This window comes from Oryctolagus cuniculus, chromosome 1 (genome assembly GCF_051225735.1).
Source record: "Oryctolagus cuniculus isolate XC-2025 breed Fujian yellow rabbit chromosome 1, ASM5122573v1, whole genome shotgun sequence".
Lineage (NCBI taxonomy): Eukaryota > Metazoa > Chordata > Mammalia > Lagomorpha > Leporidae > Oryctolagus > Oryctolagus cuniculus.
Window position 1 is genome coordinate 141,054,087 of NC_142867.1, and position 12,522 is coordinate 141,066,608.

At 42.8% G+C, this 12,522-nt stretch overlaps 1 non-coding gene across 1 annotated transcript; it reads left to right on the forward strand.

Annotated features, from left to right (window-relative positions):
• The first annotated feature begins 8,807 nt into the window (after positions 1–8,807).
• Positions 8,808–8,912, forward strand: LOC127485067 (U6 spliceosomal RNA). Its single transcript, XR_007912270.1, has one exon. It is a non-coding gene; the product is annotated as a U6 spliceosomal RNA (small nuclear RNA).
• Positions 8,913–12,522: the final 3,610 nt, after the last annotated feature.

Below are 12,522 nucleotides of genomic sequence, written 5' to 3' on the forward strand. Positions count from 1 at the left end.
AGCAAAAAAATAAATTGGGATTAAGATTTAAAGCCTCTACTTTTATGAGAGCTTATGAAAATTAAAAATAGATTTGAAGAAAATCTGGGTGCATCTTACAAAGGGTTTGCATCTTCAATTTGTAAGGAATGTTAAACAACTTTGTTAAAGTGTGGGAAAACAGAAAACATAAATGCAGATGTTTCACAAAAGAAACTATATAGAAAAGATGTTCAAAGCTTTAGTAAGCAAGGAAATCCAAATTAAAGCTGTAATGTGATAGTATTATAAATCAATTTGACAGTTCCTTTTAAGGTAATGATACCTTCAAACAGCACTTCAGTTCTAGGTGTTTATGCCATAGAAACAGAGAACTGTACAAAAATGTTCATATAATCTTTATATGTAACCCCAAATTATAAAGAATCCAGTGGTATTACCTTACAGTGGAATACCACTTGGTAATAAAAGAAATTATTAATGCATATAACAACATTGGTAAATCTCAATAAAATTATGCCAATCCAATCATAAGAGAATAGAGCTGTATTCTGTTTATATGAAGTTCTAGGAAAAAAATGGTAATTCAAAAAATAATGGCAAAAAATGCACCAAAATAATTTATCTTTTAATTCCATCTTTCCGTGAGCTTTTTTTTTTTTTAAGATTTATTTACTTATTTATTTATTTGAAAGTCAGAGTTACACAGAGAGATGAGAGGCAGAGAGAGACAGGTCTTCCATCCGCTGGTTCACTCCCCATATGGTCACAACAGCCAGAGCTGCGCCAATCCAAAACCAGGAGTCAGTCACAACAGCCAGAGCTGTGGCGATCTGAAGCCAGGAGCCAGGAGCATATTCCAGGTCTCCTATGTGGGTGCAGGGGCCCAAGGACTTGGGCCATCTTCTGCTACTTTCTCAGGCATATTAGCAGAGAGCTAGATAGGAAGTAGAGCAGCTGGGGTCTGAACTGGTGCCCATATACGATGCTGGTACTGCAGACAGTGGCTTACCCTGCTGTGCCACGGCACCAGCCCCTCCATGAACTTTTTGAAGCACCCTCATATCTAAGCCACAGGAATAGAAAGCAAACCACTGGTTGCTTAGGGGAGGAAGTAAGATTCGCTGAGTAGAATGAGAGAAGAGACTATTTTAATGTGATAAACTATTCTATATCTCAATTTTGGTAGTGTTTATAAAGCTGTAGAAATTTTCAAGACTCATCAAGATGTATTGAGCCTATGTCTCCCTTATACTATATAAATTAAACATCAGTACAACTGATTTTTTTTTTTTTTTTTTTTTTTTTTTTTTTTATTTTTGATAGGCAGAGTGGACAGTGAGAGAGAGAGAGACAGAGAGAAAGGTCTTCCTTTGCCGTTGGTTCACCCTCCAATGGCCGCCGCTGCAGCCGGCGCACCGCGCTGATCCGATGGCAGGAGCCAGGATCCAGGTGCTTTTCCTGGTCTCCCATGGGGTGCAGGGCCCAAGCACCTGGGCCATCCTCCACTGCACTCCCTGGCCAGAGCAGAGAGCTGGCCTGGAAGAGGGGCAACCGGGACAGAATCCGGCGCCCCGACCGGGACTAGAACCCGGTATGCCGGCGCCGCAAGGTGGAGGATTAGCCTATTGAGCCACGGCGCCGGCTCAGTACAACTGATTTTTAAAATCATAAAAGTGAATCTGGGATCTTTAGTGCTTTAGGGGATCTAGCAGATTCCGAATCTACCAAATGGCTTATCATCTTCACTATTTAGGTATCTCTTCCCTCCCTCCCCTCTTCCCTGCCCAATGTGCCTGAGTGAGCGACCTTGGGCAGGTCAGTTCTCCTTCATGTGCCTTAGTTTCTTTATTGGTTGGGAAAGTTTTCACCTTTTTTTATTTTTTTAAAGATTTATTTACTTATTTGAAAGTCAGAGTTACACAAAGAGAGGAGAGACAGAGAGAAAGACAGGTCTTCCATCTGATGGTTCACTCTCCAAATGGCCACAATGGCCAGAGCTGCGCCAATCCAAAGCCAGGAGCCAGGAGCTTCTTCCGGGTCTCCCACGTGGGTGCAGGGGCCCAAGGACTTGGGCCATCCTCCACTGCTTTTCCAAGCCATAGCAGAGTGCTGGTTTGGAAGTGGAGCATCTGGGTCTTGAACTGGCACCCATATGGGATGCCAGTTCTTCAGGCCAGGGTGTTAACTCGCTGTGCCACAGCGCCGGTTCCCACCTTTTTTTTTTTTTTTTTTTTTTTTTGACAGGCAGAGTGGACAGTGAGAGAGAGAGACAGAAAGGTCTTCCTTTTGCCGTTGGTTCACCCTCCAATGGCCGCCGCGGCCGGCGCACTGCGGCCGGCACACCGCGCTGATCCAATGGCAGGAGCCAGGAGCCAGGTGCTTTTCCTGGTCTCCCATGGGGTGCAGGGCCCAAGCACCTGGGCCATCCTCCACTGCACTCCCTGGCCACAGCAGAGAGCTGGCCTGGAAGAGGGGCAACCGGGACAGAATCCGGCGCCCCAACCGGGACTAGAACCCGGTGTGCTGGCGCCGCTAGGCGGAGGATTAGCCTAGTGAGCCGCGGCGCCGGCCCACCTTTTATTTCTTTAAATAAGCTTTTGTCCTTTTCTCTCTCCTCATTCTATAATTTCCATAATGTATATATTGATATGCTTAGTGGTGTAAAAATCTTTTAGAATATTTTGGTTTTTACTTTTTTTCTTTCATTCTTTTTTCCTTTTCTCTCCCTCTTCCTCTGAATGCATACTTTCAAAAGATTTGCCTTCAAGTTCACAATTTCTTTTTTCTGCTTAATTGAGTCTGCTGTTGAGGCTCCCCAGTGCATGTTCACTGTATTCCTCCACTCCAGTATTTCTGTTTGGATCTGTTTTTAGTTTCTAACTTTGTTGAATTTTTCATTTTATTCATGAACTGTTTCCCTGATTTTGTTCAATTGCCCATCTACATTCTCTTGTATACCACAGAGCTTCCTTAAGACAATGATTAGTTTCTTTTCAGATAATTTGTAGATCTCTATTTCTTTGAGGACTGTTACTGATGTCCTGTTTTCTTATTGGTGTTTTGTTTTGTTTTATGCTTCCATGTCCTTGTCTCGATGTTCTCACATCTGATCAAGCAGCCACCATTTCCTCACGTTACAGATTAACTTCCATAGGGGAAGATTTTCACCTGCAAGTGACTCCGAGGGTGATTTTGGGGTTGAACATGGCAGGTGTGTTTCTGGGTTGGTGCAGTGAAGTGGTCTCCCTACAACTCCATCAGATGAGGTCAAGAGCAGGGAAGACTGCAGGGAGCCTGGTGTTTTAGGCTCAGAAGTTTGTGATGAAGGCAGCAGCAGCATGAGCTGTTGGATCCTTGGTGGAAGAACTATTGGAATCCTCCTGTATTCATTTTTCCCTTGCTAGGGAGCCTTACCTAAGAGGTGCTAAGGTCTTGGTGCCAAGTCTGATATATCCTAGAGGTAGTCCTGGGTTTTTGGACTCTAGGATGTGTGCCATTTAAAGCAGAGTCCAGGCGTGGACTCAGAAGCCTGAGGAATTACTGTAGCATCTGGGACCCACGATAATGGTACAGTCACCAAGGCACGGATTTGATGCAGATTGCCCACAGAGTCAGGATCTGACCTCTACAGTGTCCCCTAGGAGCTTGGGCCCAAGAAGAAGAGGGGTTACTGTGACTTTGACCCTGGAGGGCAGAATGTAGCAGCAGCCTGGCCCAGGAGTAAAGAAGTACCCTGGAAGGTTGGGACCCAGGCACAGCAGCCGTACACATTACAGGAATATAAAGGCTCAGTGGCAACTCAGGCTCCAAGGGACAAGGCACTGCTCACTGGTGATCCAAACACTGGGGTAGTGGGACACAGAACACTGCGGTAACCCAGGCTCTTAAAGACTGAAGCAGCAGCATGGAGCAAGGAATGGCAGGGTGCAACTATGGCTTGTTATGCCCGCAGTCCGTGGTCCCCCGAAAATCACACCACCAGACACCGAAGTTGAAGCCAATTAGCAGGGTCGTTTTTATTACGAGTTCGAACCTGGCCTCTCAGTGCCTCCAGGAGAGGACACCCCCGAGAAGCCCCAAGCCCAATTCTTACAGAGCTTTTATTATCATGAACAAGCAGGCTTTAGGGGAATGCTATAGATCAAGTTGACACTTCTGATAAGTCCCAACATTGACACCTGCCGCGGACTCCAGGGTAGGGGCTGATTATCTCAAGCTTTATACCTCCCTTTTACATTCCTGGACCTGGGTCAGGGTTGGGTCACATTTGGCCAGGTGGAGGGAAGGGGGAGTGTAATCAACTTAATGTAGTTACTGGATTACTTAGCTCAACATCTAACATAATACATATATAAAGTCAAAGACACTTAGCATTGCTTATTATTACTACTAGTTGCCTAATAAGCTAATGCGATTACACTTTAGGTTACATTAAAATAATGATAATATTTTCTAGCACTATTATAATGGATAATAAGGGCATAGTAAAAGCTGGTTGTGCAGGTGTCTTCTCAAGCTCAGGACCTAGGAGATGGGATGCAACATCCCATCCATCCACTGGTTCACTCCCCAGATGGCCACAATGGATGATCCTGGGGAAGGCAGGACACCGCAGCAGTTTGGCCTTGAGTAGCAAAGGGCAGCACAGTGGTGACTTCACACCCTGGGAGGCAGATGTCACAGTGATGCCTCTGATATTCAGGGAAAGAGGTACCTCAACAACTTCCCAGGGAGGCATCTCACAGTGCAGTTACAGGTCTGGTTCCTGGAAGCAGGACACTATACCAGTTCAACCCCAGGAGGCATGACTGCACAGTTCAGCTGAGGCTGCAGTTGGAGTTATTCTGTTATTCTGGCCCCTGGAGGTACGGCTGCACAGCTTAGACACATCTCTCTTTCCCATAGGCAGGGTGCTAAGTCATCCCAGGCCACAAGGGTGCACCATTAGCTAGGATCTGGGGACATGAAATAGCTCTGTTGTAGCTTGGCAACTTGGTTCGGAGAGGATTTGTTGCTGAGTAGCCTTGGCCCCAGGTGGTAGCTTGTAACAGCAGCAACAAGGCTCCAGGGGTAGAGGGCTACAATGGCTTCTTAGTCCCCAGAAGTAGTGCAAAGAGCTAAATGGTTCCAGTTCCAAGATGGTGTAGCACCATGGCACCTCAGCCATGGAGATGAATACAATATTAGTTTCTTCTATGGGAAGAGCAAGAGCACAGCTGTGTGGACTACAGGTCATTCCCAAAGCAGGGCACGGTATCAGTGAGGACTTAAGGTAACTAGTAGAGATGAGGGTTGCTGGGGTTCTCCAGCTTACATTTTCCTGTAACAGGAGAGTCTGTCCTGGCTCTGAGATTGTAGAAATTCTACTTGGTGTGACTGTAGTCATTTTTTAAGGATTTTTTTAAAGATTTATTATTTATTTGAAAGTCAGTGTTACAGAAAGAGGTCAGTCTTCCATCCACTGGTTAACTCCCCAAATGGCCACAATGACTAGGGCTGGGCCAGGCTGAAACCAGCAGCCAGAAGCTTCTTCCAGGTCTCCCATGTGGGTACAAGGGCTATTTTCCACTGCTGTCCTAGGCACATTAGCAAGGAGCTGGATTAGAAGTGGAACAGCCAGGACTCAAGCCTTTGTCTCAGTGATTTCCATTTTCCTGTTTCCAATTCAGTGAAAATTCTGCCTGCTCAAATCTGCACTTGAATAATTCTAGAAAAAATTTCATTTCACTTACTATACTATTTAGCTACCAAATTTGTTTCCCAGGGCTGGTGCTGTGGTGTAGCGGGTAAAGCCACTGCCTGCACTGCCAGCATCCCCTATGGGCTCCAGTTCAAGTCCCGGCTGCTCCTCTTCCAATCTAGCTCTCTGCTATGGCCTGGGAAAGCAGTGGAAGATGGCCCAGGTCCTTGGGCCACCCACGTGGAAGACCCAGAAGAAGCTCCTGGCTCCTGGCTCCTGGCTTCAGATTGGCTCAGCTCTGGCCTTACAGCCATCTGGGGAGTGAACCAGCAGATGGAAGACCTCTCTCTCTGTCTCTGCCTCTCAACTAAATAAATAAATATTTAAAAAAATGTATTTCCCTTTTCATGTATTTTTTGCACTGAAACAAACATCTTTTAATTCCATTTTCTATGAACTTTTTGAAGTACCCTTGTATTTAAATAAGAAAACTATGTACCTATTAAAATAATAAAAATGCAAATGTTATATTTGAAAATGCTAATATATTGGCTTAAATTTTTTGATTTAAAAATTATAAATGAGTACAGATTCAGAAAAAAAAGTTGAGGTTTTATGCCAGACTATAGACTAAAATACAAACCTGAAAAGAAGGCATCCTATAGGAAATTTATACTCAAAATGCAGATGTGCTTTTCTTTTAAAATCTTTGTTATATTCAGATCCCGTCAGCATTGTCTGAACAGCCTTCTTGTGGGAAAAGATGGAAATGGATCATTGCCTGTTGGGACATTGCTCATCATTCTGTAAAATCAAAATATTTTCCACTAGTACTGGCATGTTTTGCTTACTAGAAAATAAAATCACAATATATGGATGGTAAACATTCTCATATATGTTTACTTGTTAACTACTTCTGAGAATCAATCCTACTTTGGTAAATTGAATACTTCAGTTCACTGTAAGACTTTAGCAAAACGGAAGACTATCTGCAATTTATTTTTATGTGAGGAAAGTATTAGATAAATGTGGAAAGAAATTTAAGCTTGAAGTTATTTAGAAGTGATATATGACTTTTAACAAGTAGTCTTATCAATGTAGAGTTAAAGAAAAGTCAGGTATATATATCATATTACATTAGTGAAAATTTTCTTTAAAAAATGTCCATGCTGATTTAGTCTTCCTTTCCCAATTATAAATAGATGTCTCTATAACACTTTAGGAGTTTAAACAACCAGCTTTTACAAAGCTCTCCCTTGGGTATGGCAGCCTCAAATAAATAAATAAATCTTTTAAAAAAAAAAAAGTTACTAGGGTATGGGCAGGACTTTGTAGTATAAAATACTGGGTGGTTTCCAAGGTGTTTTTCCAAGGATGCTACATTCCTCATTCTTTTCCAAAGAAACTTTAGTTTCTCTCTCTCTCTCTCTCTCTCTCTCTCTCTCTCTCTCTCTCTCTCCCCTGTAGATGGAAATAAGGGCTGGTGTTGCAGCATAGTGGATAAACCTTGGGCCTCTGCACCCCTATGGGGGACTCCGAAGAAGCTCCAGGCTCCTGCTTTCGGATCAGCTCAGCTCTGGCCATTGCAGCCATTTAGGGAGTGAAACCAGTGGATGGAAGACCTCTCTCTCTCTCTCTCTCTCTCTCTCTCTCTCTCTCTCTCTGCTTCTGCCTCTGCCTCTCCGTGGCTCTGCCTTCCAAATAAATAAATAAATAAATAAATCCTTTTTAAATTTTTTTTTTAAAATAAAGGGCTTAGACTTTCAGTTTTATCGTGGAGATGTAGAGAACTGAGAATGTCGTTCCCACACTTAGAAGAAACAAGCACCTGGAGAGAGAAAGAGAACTTGAGCATTTGCTTACCTATGGCAGTTGCTACCAGGATGACATTTAAACCTGCGAGATGCAATACTGAAAACTAAGCAGGGGCTACTCTGAGACTGGAAGCACAGACGTGGGGAGTAAGGGTTGCCCCTTCTGTCAGGTTTTCTTACCAGGTACCAAAAGAGACTATTAGCATCTTTAGAAACCTTCCCTCAGGTGCAAGTGTCATTGTCAAGCCTGTATCCAGACCAGCTCCTCTAACTGCCCTGGGAAACAGAAGTCAAAATATTCAGGAGGAAGTGTAAGAAAGCTGCAGCGTTAGGGCTCTGGTGGGGCTGACTGCAGCTGACTTAGTACAGGGAACAACGAAACAACAAAGCTTTCCTCCCAGTGAAGAAGCAGAAATATGTGCCCAGGCTGAGCACTGTAGTTAGAGGAGAGGAAAAGCAATCGTGAACACCACACACCTGAGACCCAAGTTCACAGTGCATGCCAGAAGGAGGCTTACTCTGAACATCAAAGAACACCCACATCCCCATACTCACAGTCCTGACAAGGATCCCATTGAAACCACAGTGGAAGGGCTGGCATTGTGGCACACTGACGCTGCCACCTGTGATGCCGACATCCCAAGTGAGCTCTGGTTCAAGTCCTGGCTGCTCTACTTCTGATCCAGCTCCCTGCTAACATGCCTGGGAAAGCAGTAGAAGATGGCCCAAGTACTTGGGCCCCTGCCACCCATGTGGAGACCCTTGATGCAGTCCTAGGCTCCTGGCTTCTACCTGGTACAGCCCCAGCTATTGTGGCCATTTGGGGAGTGAACCAGTGGATGGATGATCCTGTCTGTCTCTCCAGCTCTCTGTAATTCTACCCTTCAAATAAATAAGCATTTTTTTAAAGATTTATTTCTTTACTTGAAAATCAGAGTTACACAAAGAGAGGAAAGGCAGAGAGAAAGAGAGAGAGAGTCTTCCATCTGCTGGTTCACTCCCCAGGTGGCCGCAACAGCTGGAGCTGAGCTTCTCCGAAGCCAGGAGCCAAGAGCTTCTTCCAGGTCTCCCACACGGGTGCAGGGGCCCAAGACTTGGGCCGTCTTCTACTGCTTTCCCAAGCCATAGCAGAGAGCTGGATCGGAAGTGGAGCAGCCGGGACTCAAACCGGCTAAGAATTAAAAAATAAAATAAAATTACAGTGGATATGAATAGAAGAGCAATTGTAAGATGTAGATTCTGCCAGGGGGAAGGAAAGGAAGCCTAGAGGCCAACTGAGGACAAATACCAAGCAATTCTGGCAACTTATCCCTCATCCTAACCACAAATCATTGCTCACTTTGGCAGCACATAATACTAAAATTGAAAAGATACAGAGATTAGCATGGCCCTGGAGCAAGGATGACACACAAATTTGTGAAGCTTTCCATATTTAAAAAATAAAAATAAATAAATAAAAAACAAAACTATAGGCAACCACTAAAAAGTGTAAAACCAATAATTAGATAAAATAGAATAATAATGGTTCAGCTAAAAACAATGAAGATTGTTAGGACCTATTAGGCCAATAGAACCCATTATGTCACCAAGGTCTAAAACCCCCAAACCCGATAAAGCTGGGTACATATATAAAGGTTAATAGCAGGTCTGTTGATTGGGAAAGCCCCTCACCTGGACAGTCCAAATTGCTGTGACAAGACATATAAATACAGAACTTTACCAACTGGCCCTTCTGCAGCAGGACCCCTCCCAGAAAACTATGTAAATAGGCTCCTGCCCATTGCAGAGGCAGAGTGGGGGTGGCCTCAACATTCATTTCAGCCTCCCTGCCCACTCTCAGCCTACAATCTTATCCCAAACCCCCTCAATGCAGTCCTTTCTACAATAAAAAGTCTTCTGCTTTAACCCGTGGTCTCTGTGTCTCTTCAAGCCCTAAAACCCTACAATCTAACAGGTAAAAAAGGAAAGGAAAAGACAAAGAATAAATAGGAAATAGCAAGATGACATATTTTACTTCAAGGATATTAATCAATACAAATGTGAATATTCTAAATATATTTGGGAAAAGGCAATTATATTAAATTTGAAAAAAAAAAAAAACACTGTGTTCTAAATGAAACCCACTTGAAATATAAAGCCTTAGCTAGGTTAAAGTAAAAGAATGGAGAAAATAAGCCACAAGATACCAACAAAAGAAAAGTTAGAATAGGGGCTGGTGCTGTGGTGTAGCAGGTAAAGCTGCCGCCTGCAGTGCCAGCATCCCATATGGGCGCTGGTTCGAGTCACGGCTCCTCCACTTCCGATCCAGCTCTCTGCTATGGCCTGGGAAAGCAGTAGAAGATGACCCAAGTGCTTGGGCCCCTGGACCCGTATGGGAGACCTGGAGGAAGCTCCTGGCTTCTGGCTTCAGATCAGCTCAGCACCAGCCATTGCAGCCAATTAGGGAGTGAACCAGCAGATGGAAGATGAAAGACACACTCTCTCTCTCTCTCTTCTCCACTGTGTAACTCTGACTTCAAATAAATAAATAAACCTAAGAAAAAAAAAGCTAGAATAGACATTTATTTCAAGCCAAAGATGACTTCAGACAAGGGAATATTGTTGGGTATAAAAAGGGATATTACATAATGATAAGGTAGTTAACTATCCAAGAAAATGCCCCAATCCAAAAATGTACACAAGGGTACTTCAGAAAGATTTATGGGGAAATGGGATTAAAAGGTAAATTTAGTTGCGAGCAAAAACCTTGAAATCCATACATAGCTTTTTTTCACAATACCCATTTTCAAGGAATTTCTTGAAGATCCCTCCCATGCATCTAGCCAAAGAATTTCCTACATAATATGCCATAAATGAGTAGATCCGAAAGTAGTAATAGATAAACCCACAACTACAGTAATTGAAAGGACTAGTTGACAGAAAATTAATAAGAATATATAGAACTTGCACTCTGATATCATAAAATTAAAACCAAAAATTGTGAAACTGTTAAAAAAATGGGAAGGATTACAATTAGAATATCTCTAGTAAGTCTTACTTATCAGACTTACCAGTCTAATAAGAAATATAAAAAGGTGACACAAATGACCAATTTCAAAAATGAAAGAGGGACCACCACTGCTAACCTCAAAACATTAAAAGAAGAATAAACACTGACAACTCCATACCCATAAAGTTAACAGCTTAGATAAAATGAACCAAGTCCTTGAAAATGGATGGACTACCAAAACGTTTTGAAGAAATGAATAACCCAAATAGTCCTATACTCATACTGTTAACAAAATTAAATTTGCAGTAAAAAACCTTACAAAAGGAAAAAACTTCCAGACCCAGGTAGTTTTACTGGTAAATTTTTCCAGACATTTAATGAAGGTGTAATACCAACCCAATACATCTGATTTATTCATTGAGTCAACATTACCCTGTACCAAAAGCAGTCAAAAACAGTTATGGAAAACTGTAAACCAATATCTACCAAAAATATACATGCAAAAATCTTCAATAATATATTAGAAAATCTGATTCCACTTGCACCGTACTCAGCTTCTCATTTGTAAACTCTTCAGTATATTTTCTGTATGCTGCATTTTTAGGCATTTGTTCAAGAACATCAAGAACCTTCCTGTTTAGTATTCTTAGCCTCACATGTGGACTAAAACATACAGCCAACCCCAAAAGGTCACTGGCCTCCTTCAGCAAACCCACCATGACTGCCTCAAACAGATATTTTTATGCCCAAGTTCACAGCATCATTATTCACAATAGCCAAAGGTAGAAACAACCCAAATACCTGTTGACAGGTGAGGGGGTTAAACAAATTGTTTTATACATAACATATATAATTGTATATATAATTATGTATATATAACTATATAATTATGCATATATAATTATTTATATATAATAGTTATAATGGAATATTATTCAGACTTGAAACAATGAAACTCTGATAAATGATATAACATAGATGACTCTTGAGGACATTGTAAGTGAAATAAGTTAGACCTAAAAGACAGCTACTGTGTGATTCTACTCAAAGTGCCTAGAAAAGCCAAAGTCACAGAAAAAGTAAGTGGAAGAATGCTTAGAAAGGAGCTGGGTGGACGGAACTGTAGGAATGGGCAATTGCTTAGTGGCCACAGCTTTTCTAGTAGATGGTGAAAGGTCCTGGAGAAGGATGGTGCTGATGGCTGAACAATAAGGTGGACATACTTACTGTCACTGAATTGCATACTTTAAATGCTTGAAATAGTCACGTTTTATGTTTTCTGTATTTTCCTACAAAATCATTTTTATTCAGCGAAGTAATTCACAGTATCAACAGATTAAATTGAAAGAGTCATATGGGGGCCAGCATTGTGATGGAGCAGGTAAAACCACCACCTTTAATCCCAGCATCCCATATGGACATGGGTTCGAGGCCTGTCTGCTCCACATCTGATTCGGCTCCCTGCTAATGGCCTGGGGAAAGCAGTGGAAGACAGCCCAAATGTTTGGGCCCCTGCCACGCATGTTGTTAGACCCAGATGAAGCTCCTAAATCCTGACTTCTGCCTAGCCAGTGTGGCCATATGGGGAGTGAACCAGCAAATGGAAGCTCTCTGTCTCTCCTTCCCTGTAACTGTGTTTTTCTAAGAAATCAATCTTTTTTTAAAATGAAGCAGCCATATGATCATATCAGTAGATGTGAGGGAAGTAATTGACACAATTCAACATATAGTCATTATAAAAACTCCTAGCAAGGGGCCAGCGCTGTGGTGTAGTGGGCTAAGCCACTGTCTGCATGCTGGCATCCCATATGGACGTCAGTTCAAGTCCAGCTGCTCCTCTTCCAATCCAGCTCTCTGTTATGGCCTGGGAAAGCAGTAGAAGATAGCTAAGTGCTTGGGCCCCTACACCCACGTAGGAGACCAGGAAGAAGCTCCCGGCTCCTGGCTTCAGATCAGCACAGCTGAGCTGTTGCAGCCATCTGGGGAATGAACCTGCGGATGGAAGACCTCTCTCTCTGACTCTCCCTCTCCCTTTCTGTAACTGTGCCTCTCAAATA